Source organism: Meleagris gallopavo, chromosome 4 (genome assembly GCF_000146605.3).
Source record: "Meleagris gallopavo isolate NT-WF06-2002-E0010 breed Aviagen turkey brand Nicholas breeding stock chromosome 4, Turkey_5.1, whole genome shotgun sequence".
Taxonomy (NCBI): Eukaryota; Metazoa; Chordata; class Aves; order Galliformes; family Phasianidae; genus Meleagris; species Meleagris gallopavo.
The window spans coordinates 37738851-37759130 of NC_015014.2; the positions used below are offsets into that span (position 1 = coordinate 37738851).

Consider the following 20280-nt stretch of genomic DNA (forward strand, 5'->3'; position numbering starts at 1 on the left):
GCTTTCGGCGGCGGAGCGCGGGGCTGAGCGAGCACTAGTGGGAGCTGGAGAGGGCAAGAGGAGGGGAACAACGAAAAAATCCCCGACCCAAGTAGAGCGGCCGCGGTGCAGCGGGTGAGGCGGCGCCGACGAGAGGTAAGGACGACGTTAAAGGGGCGGCTGCCCTGCAGTCCCGGGGCTGCTCGGGCTGCTCCTTGCCGCAGGCCGGCGGTGCAGGGAGCCTCCAGCGCTCCCCGAACGCTGATCTGTGTGGTTTTGTAACTTGGGGTTGGTGGAGAACGGGGCCAATCGGTGGGAAAGGACGCGGCGGTGCGGGCTGGTGGCTCGGGGCAGCTGCGGAGCTCCGACACGTGTGGCAGAGCGGCGTGAGCGCCGGCGTGCCCTTCGGATCGGATCACTCGGTAACTTCGGGCTCACTTTGAGGCCGCCCGATGGATGCAGATTAAAGGAAGCCTGGCCGATAAGGAGGCCGTGGGGGGGCACAAATCCCGAGGTCTGTCCCGCATCGTGACAGCGCGACGCCGGGGTAAGGACAGGGCAGGAGTGTAGGGATAACGCCCCGGAACACGCTCAGCGTGCAGCCACTCATCTGCAGCTCGGCTCAGTCCGGGAGCGGGTGTCTTTGCAGCCCACATCGATTTTCCCTTTCCACGGACCGCTTGGATGGCCCCTGACCCTGGGTAAACTTTCTGCATTCACACCGTGGCAAGGATGTTTGTGCTTTAACTGCGCGGTGTCAAAACCCACATCTCTGTTCGGTAGCGTTGGTGGTGAAGGGTTGGTCCTTTTTCCTTCTTGTGCCACTCACGTTCGTATAAACACACCGTTTTTCCTCTCCTCCTTTTCATCCTGGAAAGCTCTCTCTTGCTTCGTTTAAAGCTAATCTTATGGGAAGTTGATATTGCCACGTGTTTGGTTTTGAGAGTGGATCATTTAGAATCCTGATGTTAAGAGTCAGGGCACTGAGAGGTGGGATTGCCCACAGAGGTGGCTCACCTTTGTCAGAATCTGTGCGGACTCCCACTCCCTCCTCTTGGCATGGACTGTATATGCAGGGGTGGATTCCTTTCAAAGTTGCTTTAAAAGCAACTGAAAAATCAAAGCAGCATTTTAACATTAGAGTGACATGATGAATTCATAACAAACTGAAAATCCTCTGGTTAATGTGTTGAAACTTTGTTATGAAACAGTTTTGCAGTTGTTTCAAAACAAGGAATCCGCCACAATAAATATCATGGAAAGGCCATGAGTGCCTTCCCACAGCCTGCTGCCCAGCCTGGCTTCAGCAAACTACTCTTTATTTACAGTTGTGGAGCTGGGGACTTTGGGATGGTTGTGTCTGCATATCCTATTCTCTGTGTGCATCCCTGAGCTGATACTGTGTGGGTCAGTGTACCAAATGCCACAGCTTCAAGATAGCACTTCAATACACAATGAATTTTAAGGACTTGAGCAAGTCCATTTGAATTGTTGTGCTTGTGTTATTGAAATGATGCGTGTGCAGGATGCTTTGCTTTATGGAGCTCTTTGCAGCATCAAGCCCTCAGGTCTTAAAAATCCTTTTAAAGGGATTTGGTTGGTAATAATGTAAACTGAAAGATTTGCAAAGGCTGTTCCCAGAGTCTCGTCTTTCCTGCCTGTTTCTGTCATTCTTCCCTGTATATTGTTTTTTAGAAAACAAGAGTTTCGATATGTAAGACATAATATCTGTTGCCAGGTGCAAGGAAACAATGGGACAGAGCCTGATGCTCAGGTGGGAAATGATGTTACTACTCCCAAGAAATGATAATAATTTTTTTTTTTTTTAATGAATGCTTATGAGCTGTTCTGTTTCTTAACTACTTACTAAAAAGCACTTACGTAGTGAGTAAATCCTGTGGGGAAGGGGAGCTTTGTACTGCCTTACCTACACAGTATCTGAGGCAATGAGCTGTGAGTGAGGGCTGTCTGTGTCTCACAGACACCGTGTAGGCCATAACCTTTGGACTGAATATGGAATAAACCAGAAAAGTCACCCTAAAACTTGTGACAGGTATTTTCTCCCGCCAATAGGGTAGTTGCAAGGGTAGAATAATGCATAGATAAACACATGTTGTCATTACTCTACTGAAGAAATTGGTTAGGTTTTATGGAGACATCAGCATTCAAATCATTCATCCCAAAATGACATAGATCACCTTATTGTAAATAGTGTAAATATTTAGCAGAACTAAATGAAGTAGTGGTACTTAATACAGCAGATTATAAAATATATTTTACAGACTCATTTAGATTTTATGTTTGTTTTATTTTTAATATATGAACTACTATTTTTATACTCTCTTGAAAAAACTGGAGATGTTGCTGCTGATAGGCCAAAGTAGGAGGAAAATGATTAGAAAACATTCTTGAACTGAGGTTTGCACATGCCAAATGGGTCTCTTCATTAATTCCTGCAGCAGTGTGTGTTTCAGACTGAGTTTGCTTTTGATAAGTACTTCACTCTTTGTATTCTGTGTCTGGTGGAGTTAGCAAAAATGTAATGAGGACTATGTGATAAGGTTTCCAAAAAGTCAACAAATTGTAACATAATGATGATATCTGAAAATTTTTATCAGTGATCTTGTTCTTTTGAGTGTATGAAAGGAGAAAGATTTCTCTATTACAGCTTCTGTAAGGGTTGGACTTTTTGTAATAAGGAAGTGATTTTTAGGTAACCTTAATACTCTATAATGTTTGATTACATTATACTGTGTTTGTCATGCGTTACATTTACATTATTGAGTTTACTTTTCTCTGCTTACAATGTCAGCATCTCATCAAGCTGTAAAGAAATTCCTGTGTGATCAGTTATTCTTTATGATCAGTTCAAGCCATGTTGTGTGTGCACAAGCAGCTGTGCGTGCTCACACCAACAGCATACACACAGAGGTGCCTGGCTGTGTCTCTGCTATTCAGGCAATATGTTTCAATTCCTCCCACCCACAGAATGCATTGTAGGGTTTTGATAGAAAGCAAGACTGAGGAAGTCTATGTTCTTATGCACTGCATCTCCAGACTGATTCTTTGATAGGAGAGCAATAAGTTCCTGCTCCAGCTTCTCTCCTCATGGAGCTGTGCTTTCAGTCCAGCTGCCTGCTTTTCTGCCTCTTGTCAGAGTGAATATCTCTGAAAGCTCTAAACCTCTGTCAGATTTGGTTATAATTGGCCAATAGCCTCAAAACTTGTAAGAGTGGGTCTCGCAGGCATGTTTATCCACAGATAAGCAAGTCTAAACATTTCCTTGGGAAAGCAGGCAGAAAGTTATTTTCTATCTGAGCCGTGCGTAGAGCAAGCCCTCATCTAGAGGGGAAACGGCCAGCAGGATGGGTGTGTTCATGAGAGCCTAAATGACCATTTGGCCCCCTATATTCATAGTCATCTGTTGTGGCTTATAGAACTGCAGATATGAGTCCACAGAGTTTGAGGAGATGTGTGCAAACCACTGAATGCAACGAGGGGAAAAGCCTGGAGTAGTGTTTTCCGTGCAGGGAAGAATGTCCCTGAAGATAAGTTCTCTGTTTAAAGCTTCCATAAAGTTGTATTTCAAGATTCATATAAGAGTATATGAACTGTAGTATGCGATGACTTGAACATACACTGATCTTTAGAAGTTTTTTTTCCACAGAAATTGATTTATTACATGTTAAAAATTAATCCAGTGTTAGTGTCAAAATATATTGCTAGGAATCTCTACATTTTACATTATTAAGCCAAAGACTGTAGTTTCTCATATGAGCATGAATAAAGGCACATACTTGAAATGCACGTTCTCTAAAATTACCTCATTTTATAGCACGATGTAACTGTTCCCACCTGAAAAAGAAGCAAAATTTGGTTGGAATTCAGAAAGATTTCTCCTGTAAAGCCTAAGATCCAGAATGGCTTGTTTATATGATTAGCCACTTAAAAGGAAAGTATTTAAAATGTTAAGTTATCCAAGACTTATTCCCTGAAGCTACAAACATATTTGCTCATGCATAACTTCACTGAAGAATCCTTAAGAGAACAAAATTATGTACTTGCGTGTTTGTAGAATCGAGACCTTAATTAGCTCTGGGTTAATTTCCCTTTTTCCTAATTAAGAACACAGAGGTCAATTAAGGATTGGGTGAGTCTTGAATTCCTTCATGGCTATCTTCCTTATCAGAAATAGGTATTCTGATATATATTTCATTATAATCTCTGACCTTTTCTCCAACTTACTTTCTTTTATTCTTACCAGTTTGGAACAAGGAAGTAGTTGCATTTAAAATAGACTCTGTAAAGGTGAACTGTTGAAGTACACATTATTTTTTTGGGGGGGAAATACCATGGGCAAAATAACAGATTGATTCACACTGGACTGGTAATGTGTATTTGAGCAGGGATTTGCTGAGTTTCTTATCTGTCTTAAATATGTGAATACAGCTTGATTTGTAAACTGAGTCAAATATAATTTGAATCGTCATGTGTCTGCAGTTTTCTCTTTTCTTCATCAGAAGTGATGATGAACACAAATATGCATGTAAAGTGTAGTGCATAGGGTACAGGAATAGTTACAGTCTGAATCTTCACTAGTCATATTTGATTCAGTTCCTGATGATTGTAGGCTCTGTATGTACATAAGAAGATTTGGACAGAGCAAACAAATTCTTGCTTCTGTGCCAGCTGTATTGCAAAATCAGGACAGCATAATGGAGATAAAGCTAATTTGCTATTTGCATTTCCTACTGAAGTTGGAGAAACAGTTTTTTTCCTATCAGGGAATTTTTCTCCAGGCATAACTATCCGGTAGAGTTTGTTAAAATGAATATAGTAAGACTTTTGTAGCCTGGAGAAATACAATTAATTTCATACAAGCATCATAGACTTGCTTTATTAATAGGCAGGTCTTGTAGGGTCTTGTCCTGGAGAATCGAATTGGAGAAACCTTTCAAACTGAGCTGGGTCCTGATGCTTCAAGGAGATGGCACTTCCATATGGCTCTGCATCTCAGTTTGTCAGGTGGGATGCAGGCACAATTTCTCCTGAAGGTGTTCAGAGATCCTGAGTCAAGAAAGAGGTCAATTCCAAGCTACTACTTTAATGGACAGAGTGAAACTTCTGTTGCTCAGAGGACTGCATCAGTACAGGTTAGCAGATGGCCTGCTGGAGATGACCTCTGCAGGGAAGAATCTGGGGGTCCTGGTGGACAGCAGGTTGGCCATGAGCCAGCAGTGTGCCCTGGTGGCCAAGAAGGCCAGTGCTATCCTGGGATGCATTAACAAGAGTGTGGCCCACAGGTAGAGAGCTGTGATCTTCCCCCTCTACTCTGCCCTGATTAGACCACATCTGGAGTACTGTGTCCAGTTCTGGGCTCCCCACTCTGCTAGAAGGAGACCAGTGAAGGGCCACAAAGATGATTAAGGGCCTGGAGCATCTCTCCTATGAGGAAAGGCCAAGTAACCTGGGTCTGTTCAGCGTGGGGGAAAGAATATGAGAGGGGATCTGATTAATGTTTATAAACATCTAAAGCGAACTGTGAGGCAAATGGATGAGGCCAGGCTCTTCTTGGTGATGTGTAGTGACAGGACATGGAATAATGGCCTAAAAGTTGAACATAGGAAGTTCTATACTAACATGTGGAAGAACTTCTTTACAGAAAGGATGACAGAGCACGGGAAGATGTTGCCCAGAGATGTTGTGGAGTCTCTTTCTATGGAGATATTCAAGACTCACCTGGATGCCTCCCTGTTTAATCTATTTAAGGGTGCCTGCTATGGCAGGGGGGTTGAACTTGATGACCTCTTGAGGTCACTTCCAACCCCTGTAGTTCCGTGATTCTGTGACTGCTTTATACTTTCGTATTTAAAAATACTGATAATGTATTTTTCCTTTTTTTCACAAGCATTCCTAAGCAGCTGCTCAGGGCTGCTACATCCAACACCTTGCAAATGTTATGAATGTAAAGTTTTGAATCCGCATTGTATTTTGGATTTCAAATATAAATATCATTTCTGTCTGGGAGATGATAAGAAATGCATTAACTTAGGATTGCCAATGTGTTTTTTATGCTCAAACTTCTGTCTGCCTCAGTCTGTGGTTTTCACAGGACACCCATCACTGTCACATGAAGTGAGCTTCTTATGGCAGGAAACATTTCTCCCACAGTATTAAACTCTTTTTCCAAGTTTACTTTGGCACATATGTAATTGCATTACTTTAGATAAAAGGAAAAACATTTTCCTCTAGAAATTTGGAATTAATTGGAATTGGATGGTAAATCCTCCGGATTTATTAAGGGTTAAATCTTTATAAATAGGACATGTAAGCTATGCTTACCAGCATTACATGAGAAGCAGTGACATCGCATAAATGCATGCCTGTATTTTATGGAAGGAACAGGATATTTTTTTCCTGACAGCTGCTGCAGCAGCAGCAGATTCATATTTCTGCATTTAGAGAGAAGAGTGAGTACACTTCTAACTTGAATCTAAATAATTTTTCTCTGATATTCTTCTATTGCAACAGGTTAGGCTTCTCTATTTCCCTCTACAAATAAGTCAGGGGATTACAGAGTGTTGTTTGTCTGTTTAGTGTAATAGGGATGCTACTGAGTGAGGACCTGCAGAAATCACTCATTACTTCAATTAAAATTAAAGAACATAAAAATAACCTTTAACTTTTTTGCTCTGAAATCTATTGATAAGGAGTCATCAAGCTTTTCTGTAACTGTATCATGGAATTTTTCAGGACTGTTTCATTTTGTGTGAAGTTTGCTTTCTTGACAAGAACTGGCATGTGATCTGTATTACATGCGAGCTATGATTTGAACTAGTAGTTTTCTTATTGCTTGCATTTCTTTTAAGGTTTTGTGGAAGTCATTGATTATTTGAGAATCACGGCTTTCTTTTGAAAAACAGAAGCAAAGTGATAAAAAGAAGAAGAGTTTCTAGTCCTCATACTTGTAAACTGCATTCTTATTTTTGAGGCTTGGATCTTTGATTGTTCGACTCACATGTGTAATGCCATTAGATATACTTAATTTGTGCATAAATGTTTTGTTAGCTTTCTGCAAAAGTGTAGATTTTATATTTCATGCAGAACTGAGTTTTTCATTTTCACCTTGCCAGTGTAGGCAACATGACTTGGAATGGTGTGAAGAAATGAGAGCTAGTCCAAAGGGTTTGATCTATTTTTATACTGCCCTTCTGCTCTCAAATGTTGCCCATATATTTGAAATTATTAATGTCAATGGCATTTCTTTAAGGAGCATTTCAGTTATTTCTACAAACCATTATTGGCATTTCTTTTACCTTGCTGCAAATTTAATAAAAATTCAAACTGATTGGCTGACTTTTGTAAATGGATATATTCTTATGGGTGTAGTGATTGATACTAAATCTTTTCAAAAGTCTGTGAGCCCTTTTTATGCAAGTAGGAGTTGTCTTACTTGTATTGAAAAATCTTTTAAAATGTGTTTTTATATGCTAGTCATATTGAAATACTGGCCTTGGCTTAAAGTAAGAAGTGAACTGCAAATAGTCCAGTTGACTAAAAGCCATATTCTGATGGTAGTTTATGATTTGAGGGCCGAGTTAAACGTTCAGAAGTGGTTTCTCATAAAACTAAGGACCTAAGTGAGCAATCATTTTGGGAACTGTTGGAGCATTTGAGGAGCTGCTATGACTGGCTCGTTTTGTTTTTTTTTTTTTTTTGGTTGTTGTTGTTTTGTTTTGTTTTGTTTTCTGAATTTCTATCATTCCTAGTGGTGTTCTGACAGAACTCCATATGATATCCTCAAGCTATCCTCAAGCAGAGTGATGCAACTGGGTGAAGTCTGAGTTGTCCCAATTGATTCAGGAAGAAATGAACTGTTGAAAATGACAAGCTTTCTCAAACTGCACTCTTCTCTGTGACTCCAAAATAAGCAATACTCTCAAACAATACTTCATATGTGTTCAAGAGTAGGGAAGGAAAGTGCTTGAATATTTTGTGTGCAACTAATTTCCTACACTGTGTGTGTATGCATGTGTATATACATATGCTATAAATTGAAAATAATAGAAGAAAGTCCCCAGGAGGTAGAGTAGAGAGGTCCAAACACAGCGATACCAACAGGAGTCCTGCAAAATTATTGCATTTGGCTTTGGTCTTATGAATAGACTAACTGATAGTGGTGGTGTAACAGAGTTTAACTTGTGATGAGTACATAGTGCTGGTGGTAGGTGCTCAGATCCTGCTGGACTGAAGTGTAGCATTGCTTTTTCAGTAGAATGAAACAAATCTTGCACATTGTGTGAAGGCTCAGCCATGATTCTGTGAGGCACTGGCAAAGGAAAGTGCTGCCATCCCAAGTTGGAAGAGAAAAAGCAAATTGAAGAGTTTGCAGAGGGAAGTCAGGACTGTTACTACTTCGTTTTTTCGAGGTTCGCTAAGGACAGGAAGGATGGGTTACTGGAAGCAGCAGCTGTATGTATGTGGTTATAGATTTGAAAGTAATGGTTATAGATTTGAAAGGCTTGTAACAAAGTATTCATCTTTTCATCCAGACTTCGTTGTTGACCCTTTCTTGAAGTCTGCACTTTATGTAGATGTGACGGCTATAATGAAGACATCTTGTAATGAACAGCATGATTTTTTTTTTTTTCTTATTTAGGTTGTTTCTCTTAAACCGGCATAGACTGAAATAGTAAAAACATACTTCAGTCTAGAGGAAAAACTCTTCCCTTTCAATGGAGTTGTGAACTGGACAGTCTTTTAAGTCATTTGGAGATTGGCTGACTTATTTCTAAGCATGCACATGCATATTTTGTACTTGCTACCTTCGAGAAGTATGAGTATTCAGCACCTCTAAAGATGAAATGTACTATCTTTCTTATTTCACTTGTGTACTGCAAGTTAACATGCAGATTTGTCAGCCCTTTGTACTATCCCGGGTGATGATGTGTGGTTTTTTGTTTTTGTTTTTTTTTTTGGAGAAAACATGCTAACTTACAGGTGATTTTCTCAGTGTAATAGGTGTTGGTCCAGTTGCATCTTCCCTCTAGATGCAAAAAATGCAAGTGAGTTGAACAGTGTAATTAATTTCCTCTTTCCTCTTTGTGGAGATGGAAATCATTGCAAAACAGTTGCTAGCAGCTTGAAACTACATCTTAAAGTCCTTGAACTCTTTAAGCCATATCTTCAAATAAGGGAGATGCGGGGGTGATACATGAATTTCAAAAGCTGTGGGAAACTTTTAGCACAGAACAACCTTTTCTAAATCATGTCTTTCTCTGAAGTGTATGAGATGAGGGGTACAACCACAGGCTGCAATCTTGCAAATGACTGTTTGTGAAAGAGGGCAACTGGGGTGACTTTCATCCCACTGTGAGGCATTGCCAAGCACATCACATAGATCTATGTGATAATCTTTGCTGAATGAGGAAGGAAGGCTTATGATTGTGATGGTGATACCACGTATTTTGGGGTGGCATTGGGAAACGCAGTCATGGGCTGTGGCGCAAGGGATATGTGAAGTCATTAATTTCATGGATTTGTTGCATTTTTTTTTCCTACAGCCTTTTGGCCCACACACGACTTTTGGCCGCGGATGCTGCTTTTTCCAGATGGCCTATTGCATGAATATAATGTAGGAGGCTTTCTGAGCCTGCTAGTGTAGTAAACCATTCTGCACATATTCCTAAATTCCCTTAGCATGTTTCAAAGAAACTGGGAATGAGTCTGTAAACTTAAGATGTCTTTGCCCCTCTTTGTCCTCTGGTACAGCAGAATTGTAGCTCTGGAAGAAGCTATGGCTGAACAAGGAGGGCAATTAATGCAGTTTGCCTCCTCTCTTTCTAAAGCAGAAAAACAGGTTAGTATAGAAACAGAAGAGCTGCTAAATGTGTTGTTTTTTTTAACTGCAAAACAGGAGCAGTATCTGCTTTAGAGAGGCCTTGACATTTTGTTAATCCATACTGTCCAAGATTTAGTTTGAAATGAGATAAATAACTGGTTTTGCAGTTAAAAACTGGCACTAATGACTTTTAAAGACAGTTCCTCCTCTAATTATCTGACTTCTGTAATGTCATTAACCTATCAGCTGTGGTGCATTTTAAGTCAAAGGTTTCTATTACTATAAGTATGTATAATTTAGGAGGTGCAAGCATATTTTTGTATTTTGTTAAGACCAATATAAGTACAATGTGATCTGCGCTGTTGCGTATACTTTTAAGTTAGCTGTCCACATTTAAATCCAGTCATTTATTTATATTTCTTCCATAAGACTCAGAAAGAGAAAATGTTGAAAGGAAATGCTTTTTGAGACACTTGTATATCTGGGTTAAATATTTCTCCGTGGCATTTGTTATGTTAATGCTCCCCGAATGCAATTGCATTAGCTGTTGAAAGGAACAAATGAAATAACCAACCAAACAAACCAGACCAAAATAAATGGAAGTATTGAAAAGTACCTTTTGAAAGTGTAATTAAAATATCTTTTAAAATGTGTTGCAAATGACAACTCCTTAATTCATTACCGAGAATAAAATAAACTCCGTAATATGAATGGAATAAAGAATTGATGGATGTGGTTCTGTTAATTTGGTGCAGTATTTGAGCAAAGCTTCCATTTAAGCCTTACCTTCTTCCTGCACTCTTTCAGTTCTCTTTCAGCCACTAACCTCTTCTGTCCACTGAAATCTATTTTTTCTATTGGCATAGAAGAACCAACAGTGACATTCTCTTGAGATCATTATTTAAGGGAGGGGGAGGGAAGTGTATGCAAAACAATGTGTTCATTTTCTTCATGAGAGGTAGAGAGAAATCCTTTTTATCCTCTGTGGCATAGAGAACCATCATGTGCTTCATTTCTATAGTTTTCTTTTTTTGATCTAGCTTTTGAAGTATTCCCTCTTCTTTGGAAAATAATGCTTGGGCTGAATCCTCAATTGCAACTCAGAGTTCTTTTAGTACAATTCCAGTAAACATAGATTCTATGACTTGCTATATTTTGCAATGCTACTACAGTGAAGCGCTCCCACATAAACCTTCTTCATTCTTTGAGCAGCATCATTCCATGTGTCCAGTTAATAGATATCCTGAAGATGGTTTTCTTGGGTCTTATGCCCTGCCTTATCTTTAAAGCTGCAGTGTTTGTTTTCTGTAGGGATCCATCTGATACTGTAATTGTCCTGGAAATTGGGCCTCATACTAGTGAAAATGCAAACAATGTTGGGATCTGTTTTGAGAGCATCTCAATAAATTCCTGTCTACCTTGAGTACTGAAGTACTGATTTATTATTATTATTTTTTTAATGTTCCTTTTCCTTCATGTTTGAGATGTAAAATTTCTTTTAAACAGCTGGTCATTACATTTATTGGAGGAAGAACTTTTCTTGAAATAGTACCTCTTAAAACCATTTTCAGTAGATGGTCACCAAGATCTGCAAGGGCCAGCTGATGGGACAGTGAGGTCTGGCCTTCAGGGCAGAAAGAATTTATTTTTCTCTCCTCTTCACTGAATTTTATGGTATTTGGGTCTTTGAATATTCATCCCTGTCTTTTAAGTTTATTTCATGTGGGCTATATGGTTTGGCACTCAACGGAGGAGAAGCCCAGAAGATATAGTAAATGACAAAGATGGGGATTATTGTAAGCCTCATCTTAGGAAGGTAGGCTATGAAATGAAGTGTGTGCACATAGTTTGCTTGAAAAATATCTCAAGGTTTTTTCCCAAAAAACTTACCTTACCCTTCTGATGTATCTTTGTAAATGTGAAAATGTCTTTTTGCCTTGTCAGAATTTGGAGTCTGTACAGGTAAGCTTGTGAGGTGTGATCATGAATCAACATGGACTTGAAGGTGAGGGAAATGGTGTGAGACTGAACAGTTGAGTCTGTGTTCACACGAAAATAAGCAGAATAAGCATTTGGCTCTGTTTATCCAGATTTAAGGTCTAGTCTTAAAAATTCAGTGTCAAGGTTGCCCTTGTAATTTCAGCCAGATAAGTAGATGCTTGATGCAGTGGAATTGTAGACACTGCACACATGATTTACAAGGAAAGAATGACAATGGATGATATGAAAGGTCTGAAACTGAAGCAACAGCTGACTTTGTTCAGTTCGAAATGACCCTGCCAAAATAGGCAAATGATATCACAGGCTGGAAGGTCATTCCTTCTTAGCCAACTTTTAAAATATGTTAATATCTAGAAAATATGCTTTGAAACTCCATTGATGATGAATAAACCACTTGTGAGAAATGAGCATCCTTAGCTGATCAGAAATATTCAAAACTTCTGAATAACGTTATGTTAAGCGATATAGTCGTGTCCTGCACTGTGCTACTGGCAGGTACATACCCATAGTGTATTTTCCAGTGTCCTATTCCACTTGACTGAAAAATCTGAAATTACAGAAATTATACAACTTCTCTTAATTATTTTTATAGACCTTGAGAGAGAGCTGTGTCATTTGTCTTATTTATTTTTCCCTAATGAGACTTTTCTGGTTATAATTCTTTTGCCATCAGCCTTGAAAATAAATCTCAATAAATAGGAACAGCAATATAGGAAGTGAATTTTCTTTTTTATGGTGTGCAAATAACTTGTAGCTTTGGATAGGTTACTCTGTGTATTCTCCCATTTCAAAAGACAAACTGTGAGTCTGATCAAATCTAGAGGCACTTCCTATTTATGACCAAGAAATTTTTAGGGTGGATTCTCTTTCCTTCTGTCACCTTCCCATGGGTGAAAAGGAACTTTTGTTTAATCACATGGAGGCCCACTTTTACAAACTTCGGTCCATTTTTTCATGTTGTGTCCTAAATCCACTTCAGAGATAGAGGTGGAGACACTGCAATAACCCAGCTCGCAAGAGGCGTCACTTAGTACTGGGGGAGTAGGATGCTTTCCCTTTTCTATTTTTCTCTGCTTTGACGGAGAATCTGAGGACCAGTTGTGGGATAACAAGACTGTGCTTTAAAAAACCCTCTTTTATCTATTCCCTATAACGTTTACTGTTGTTGCATGCTTTTAATCAATTGACATATGGTGTCACAGTAGTATCTTCATCTTTTGTTCAATATGGTATGTAGTCAACTATTAATCTCCCCTCAGAAATCCTCCTTCACTACTTGGGCAGGTTTTGTTGTTGTTGTTGTTCTTATGCTACGAATTCTCCAAATTTTCTGTTTATCTTTGGTATCAGGAGCCATGCTGGTGCTTCTCAGTGTCAGTCTTGGACTGTGTTGTGGTATTTAACAATCTAGGCCATGTGCAAGTGAAGATCACTAGGAGATGTTTTCCTCCTCGCCACAAAATTCAGCTTGGTTGTACTAAAGTCTACTGACCTTTATTTCCCTAGCTGCAAAGCTTTAGCAGTTTGTGCATTACAGTTAGTAAAAGCACAATTTCCACTCATCAGCTATAAAATAATTTTAATATTCACTAGTTATACTACAGTTCTGAGTTTGTTAGCTGTGAAAATAACATGCACTTTGAACGTAGTCCGTTTTTCATTTCATAATTTTCATGCATTTTGTTAAGTACAATATTGACTAAATTTCTCTCATCCCTCAGGAGAGGTTCGGGATTAGTGAACTGCTTAGAATAAAAAATAAAGTGCATATTTAAAATAGAGTAATTCCTTTAGCTTTTTTTGTTGTTGTTGTTTTGATATATTGCTTTTCTACTGTACTCATTTAAAAAAAAAGTCACTTTGAGTGCAGTAATCTATTGAAACTCTTTTTTACTGTGGTGTGTTTGTACTTTGCAGCTGCGAACAGCCACTTGAGTGAGTTCCCTGCACATGTGCAGCAGCTCGCTGGCTGCCTCATGTCCCTCTATAGCTCTTCCATGGGCAAGGTGCCTTTGTGAGGAGCAAATTCTGATTGTCCCTTCTTGCACGTGTAGATTTTAACTCCTACTAAACAAACAACTTTGAGTTCTACACGTCATAATTTTTACTCTGTTTTAGAATAGAAGTTGTATTTATTTTTGTTTCCAGTGCTGTTTTGGCAAAGGAATCTTTTGTGGCTCAGGATTCATGTGGATGGGGATGCTTGTTAGGTATGTGTGTGTAGACTTCCTGTAGGTACTGGCACTTCTTGAGATTATGAATTCTCTCAGGAGAGCTGTGGCCATACGTACAACCTTTAGTTACAGCTGTATGCCGAGTGCATCCCATGTATGCAAAGCACAGTTTTGTCGTATAATTTCAGATATGTCTGCAGATTTGCCTTTTTCTTGATAGTATCCTTTTTATCCAGCTGTTTTGCCTCTGACTTTCTAAAGGTTCAAAAAAAGATGATGGATTATCAACTGGGCTAGCTGTTACAAGATGTTTATTGTGGCTGTGAAAGTATCTTGCACAACTTAAGCATATCCAGAGCAAATTGTATTTCAAACACTGCCTTTGCTCTGGACTCCTGTGGACTCCAACTGTTCCGCTGAACTTTTTCTTTTTTAATCATTTTCCTGGAAGGCAGGGTAGAAGTGTTGAGACTACAGATTCTTTTATCTAGTATAAATTTTCAAAGAGCTTCATTGTTGACTTTTTTTTTTTTTTACGTTCCTCAATTTATTCTCTTTTATGCTTACTATGTAACGTACATGGAAATCACTTACTGTAGGATCATACTTAGCAGCTGGTTAAACTCTATGTTTCTTTCAAGGTCTTCTGCAAAACTTCAAAGTTTCAATAGTCTTAAAGCAAAAATAATGCTCAAGTATCAAAGGGAGAAATGGTTGGTGTGCTTGATAAATGTTGGTGCTGTTTTGAGTGCTTCCATGTTGTCCCAAACACAGCTCACTTCTTTAGAACGTGTGCTCATATTTATACTACCTTTCTCTATGATTCTTTATAAAGGATTTTTGTCTGTTTAAGAAAAAAAAATTATCGGTGGATAAGTTTAAAGTTAGGTTTCAAATGTGCTTGACAGGCAAATGTATCTTGATTTTTGCTATTTTTAAAAGTTCATTTATGAACTGCCTTTAATCTACTGAAGGAAATGAAGATGTTTATATTATGTCATTGGGTTCTTATTAGCTGCTTGCTTGTTTTTTAATAGGACCATAATTTCATTTGGCAAGTGAAAGCCTTGTCTTACCACCCCTTTACCTCTGTCTCTGTTTGCAAAGCCGAAGAGGGTCTTTGTTCCCAAAATGTTATATTTAAAAGCAAAACAAGAAACCCCTAGACAAAATAATTTGAGCAGCGCCCCTTCACTAGGTTGGCAGGAAGAGTTCAATACTGTGAGAATAATGTTCCCAGGCCCCAGGGAGTCCTTGGCTTGCTTAGCGTCACCCTCAGCACTGCCTCAGAGCAGCCAGGTTAAAACCAGCTCTGGCCTAAGGGTAGGGGTATGGCTGGGTCACAGCTCTACCAAGGTAGCTTCAGAACACAGTGCAAGAATATTTGGATGAAAATAAAGTAAAATCCCTTGGTTTAAGGGTCACAAAAGACTTACTTTTACTATAATTATTAATACTTTCATTATTTGTTTGTAAGTGGAAAGTTAATGTGGACTTCTTTTGAATTTAGGAGTTATTCCTCCTCTAACAGTTATAGATAAGCTTTTAATTTACTTTGAGGAGCTTACTCTCACACCAGTGAAGGCCTTTACAGTTTCTTGCTTACTAGGTTTTCTAATAGTATGTAGTGACAGGGAATGGTGTATGAGCTTACGCTTTTTATTTACTTCATTCTGTGTCATTGTATTGGTAACTCAAGCACTCTTGAATTTCTGTAGTGGGGAAAAGTCCCTTCTGATATCTCAGAATTATGATAATAATGACATGCTTCACCAAAAAACCTACCCAAAGCAAAGTCCTACTTGTTCAACAACATGTGGATATTTAACATAATCTATACTTCCTGACCCAGGTTAAAACTGTCTTTGTGATTTTTGACTAGTTGTTTGAGAGCTACAAAACTAACATCTTCAGATTTTTGGTTCTAGATGATGGTACTGTTATTTTTCCTACAATGTGCAAAAATTACACTCCCTTCTTTAAAATGTGTTATCATGTAATTTAATCTCCTTTAGTAGCATCAAGCATTCTCATTATCTTGAAAAATGGGGGATCTGACTCTTACATTGAATTCCCTTGGTTGCCAAAGCATATTTTTTTAAATTATTATTTAGGAATGATGTAAGATGCAGAGGTTAAACTGTGCCTTCCACAAGAGTTTATGGACCTCAACATCAAATTAAGCTTAAGTTTCCTTCCACATTTATGAAAAGTTCCACATGGAAGCTTTGCTCCACCAGAAACTACCTAGAGTAAATCCCCTTGTTTTCAGGCTTCTGTTCCAGTCTTTCCCCACCAGTGGATACAGAAGACTTTCTGGGCTGTTTCCCAGTTCTCTGCTTTTTCATCTGTTATATTGTTCCTTTCATCAAAGTAGCAGATTTTTTCCCCTAAATAGTGAAAGCTTTCAGTGTTTTCTATGTGGGAGGATGTTTTCAGATGCTGACCTGTGAAGCCAGGAGGAACTTTTTGTGAACATCATCATCACTGGTTCATACACAGTATTTGGCATTGGTCTTAGGAAAAATGCAGTGTTTATGCTTTCTGCTACTTGTGCATTCCTCCTTTGATATGCTGCTAGACAGCAATTCAATGCCTTCTTTTGCTAAGGTATGTTAGCAAAGATAAGCAAAGCTTGTGTCTCTCTGTGTGTTTTTTATTTTACCTCTTGATTGCTCCTTAGAGAATATAGATGCAGCATAGCATGAAGTGGGGAAGTGAGCAGTAGCACTCTTTCTAGGGTCAGGAATCAAGCAGCTAGTGGACTTGTGCAGAGAAGGGCAAGGAATTGCAAATGATTTGATGAATTTTGAATGTCTGATATCCTCAGTGCAGAGCCAAATTAGATTTGTGGTGTGACAATTTTTTCATCCTTTCCTCTTCCTGCCAAGGTTAATTGGCCTGTGCATGTGTCTGTCCAGAAATTCCAGGAATCAGGATGGGACTCATGTTATGTGGTGTGGCAGTGATTCTCAACCATGGGGGTGGCTGTGGTTAGCTTTCCCAGCTGAATATCACATCCAACTTTCACAGTACCTACTTTTTTCCTCTAGTCAGCTTGAATCAGTATTCTCCTTTTTCCATAGTTAGGAGCACATCTTATCTTCTGATCAATGTTCACTTTGTTGAGATTCAGGGAGATACTAGGCTGGATGCTACTGAGAACAAATCTGCAAGGGCGACTCAGTGTTGTAAAAACTCTCTTCCCCCTGTTGATTTAATATAAGATGCCTTCAGGCATTTAGATGATTTGTATTACCATATACTTGCTCCCCACTGCAATACAGCCATTGGGTCCAGCTTGCACAGTGCACAGGGTCAGATCCATCGCTGTGCCCACCTTCTGAGCGTATCTAAAGTGATTATAAGTCAAACATAGACTAATTATAATGGAGTTACATGATATCTTAGTGTATCTAGAGTACTGTGATGATATTGAACCTCTTAGACAATAGTTTGTGTGATTCTCCTGTTCACATAACACTGCTTTGCAATCTGTTCCTCCTGCTTTGCTGAAGCAGAGGGGATGTCCAGGTGGGCTTATTCCAATAGTAGAGGAGATGTGAGAAACACAGGAATAGAGAGGGGCATGGATCAGTGGTGAAATGTTAATCTGTTATGGGTTTAGAGGTAGCATGCTTCTCCCAAATTGTAAATGTGATATTGTACGCTTTTAGCCAGAAAATTGAGATGCCTGTCACAGAATTGAGAAAAAAGGACCGAGGGAGAAGAGGGCACAAAACATGGCTATAATGGGAGAATCTGATTTTTCTGTTCTCACAATCTGTTTGCATTTTTCCCACCACTTTATTTTTTTTCCACCTTCCTTTTATTACTTTAATATTTTTCCTTCTTAAGATAGCACTTTGAATGTAAATAGAGTTACCACAATACTTTCATTGTGAAGCATCTTCCATCACACTTCCCTGCAGTGAAGTATAGCAGAAATGAATGCAAGTAAGTCTTTGTCTGTATCCAGACTTGATTCAGCATATCTGCTGCTTTACCAGCACATACATTATTCATAGTTTACACGATACTTACTTGAAAGCAATATATGTAATACATGTCATTATACCAGAGCTCTGAAAACATGTCCTTTTATTATTCTACTTAGTAGTTCAGATTGTGATGTGCAAATATTTTTTAAGTCGTGTGCCTAAGCAGTGAGCTCTTTGTTAGATCCAATTAGACTTTCTCCCTTCATAGAGTGTGAGGCTCTAAAGTGGTGTTATGTTTGGCCACAGACAAACTTAATCCAGTCAGCTGGAACTCTTAACATCAGCTTTCTGTGATCTGAAGGTATTGAGCCACTGATGTATGTTTACATTCAGCAAGTCTAGCATCCAGTGCAAGCAGCTATAGCCAAGTCACTTGTCTAGTGTAATGTGTGATATGTCAGTGCATTTCAAAATTACTGCATGCGTACAAGCTAGTGTACAGTAACGCTTTCATCCTTTCATCCACAAAGCAGTCCATCTCCTCTCCTGGTAATGAACATGTGTTTAAGAACTCCTTTTTTTTTTTCTTTCCTGATTCTCTTCCACTGTAAATCACTGATTTCAAAATTTACTGTTTATTGTTCATTTTAGTGAGGCTTATTATGAGGGTTAGTGTTAGAAAAGGATCGAGAAATTCAGCTTTAGGTCAAGTACACTGGTACAGATGAAATAAAATACTTTCAAATATCACTGATTGCTTTTCTCTCAATGCATTCCTGTTCCAAAAAGCAGGAACAAAGTTATTTGCTGTTGATGATTTTACTTTAGTATGAATGGTGAATGTATCTTAAATCTAATCCAAGTTTTGCTGGCTTTCTTGGGAGCTTATGCAAAGATCGGAATTGTTCCAGTAGGTCATGCTACAGAAAACTGTAGCATCAAAATGATTCTTTAGCCTTATCAGACATGTAAATGATGCTTAAAAAAAAGATCTCCCATCTGTGCACATTTCTTTATCGTTCATTAAATCTGTTTTAACTTAATAGGGCCCCACATGTTTTCCTGTAGTCTTATTATCATCTTTTTTGACAGAATGTTGCTTATCAGTGATTGTAAGCAATAAGCTTCTTAGAAAATTCACCTGAAGAAGTGAATTAAAAAGAAATAATTTCACTCTCCTGTGTTATGACATGCCACGTATTCTGTGCAATAGATGGCTGAGCTGCAGTCTCCACAGCCACCTGGTAAATATATCCCCGAGAAAATTTTCTGAAGACTTTTGTAAGTGATACTGGTACAGTTAACCAAGCAGGCACCTACAAAATAAATAGGACAGAAATATGATAAAATTATATCTGTTCCAAATTAGACCTTTAAAAACCTGCTACTTCTTTCAGTAAACTTATTACTGACTCTTAGAGAAAATAAAACTCCCAGCGCGAAGAGAAGGAAAATGCAGATGGGCTCAGAGCAGTGCATTTTACCCTGGGTTTCTCTTTTCATTCCACTTCCCAGGCAGTGGCCCAGAGTGAATTTTTCATGAGGGCAGGCTTCCCCGCAAAGTGTTTGGCCACCTCACAGTTCTCATTAACATCAGTCTGAATATTTAGGTGTCTAAATAAAGAGTTAGCTGCTTAATTTCCAGCGCGTGTTTTCAAACAATTTGGCCAGCATTTGTAAAGTGAGCCTTTGTTTTGCTGCCTAACTGCACTCTTCAAGCTTTATAAATCCACTTTGCGGTTGGAAATGGTATCTTAGTCTTGGCAAGGCAGCACATTCTCCTGCCCCATCTCAATGTGCAGTGGACTTCTGCAGCTGTTTATGCTGACTGCAGAGGCCTGCTTATCCTCCTGATGCTTCAGACAGCTGTTGTGAAGAGAGGCCAAGTCCTGCCTCTAGAAGGAGTTCCTATTTATCTAGCAGGCCTGTTTGTATGGCTATGGCATAAAAGAGCCATGAATGAGAGAGAGTTCCTCTGAGGAACAGCTCAGTGGAAGATGCTGTAGAGAGGTGATGGCATTGTTCAGGGCTGCATAATGCAGCTTTGGAGGCATACTGAATAAAAGAAATACAGTGCACGCCTTTTTGTTCAGCATGGCACAGTGGCTCTTGGCTGCAGAAGAGTTTCTAATCAGGTAGGGTCAACAGCTCCCTGAGGCTTTCGAAGGCTTTCCACAGGTGTTGTGAATGCATGAGAGTAGCTTGGTCAGAATGCAGGGCTCCTGGGACCAAGCAAGGTCATTCTCCATTTCCAGTTCAGACCAATACAGAGTTTGTTTACCAGAAGTCAGACCCTATATCAAAGCTAAAGTTTTTCAAAGATATACTTAGAAGTAGGAAAAAA

General features: G+C 39.1%; 1 protein-coding gene across 2 annotated transcripts in view; it reads left to right on the forward strand.

The window, feature by feature from the left end:
- The first annotated feature begins 60 nt into the window (after positions 1-60).
- Positions 61-20280, forward strand: part of BMPR1B (bone morphogenetic protein receptor type 1B) — a 236618-nt gene continuing 216398 nt past the window's right edge. For both annotated transcript variants that reach the window (XM_019614786.2, XM_031553114.1), the window contains exon 1: positions 61-135. The gene's annotated coding sequence lies outside the window, so the exon portion shown is untranslated. The remainder of the gene's footprint in view (positions 136-20280) is intronic.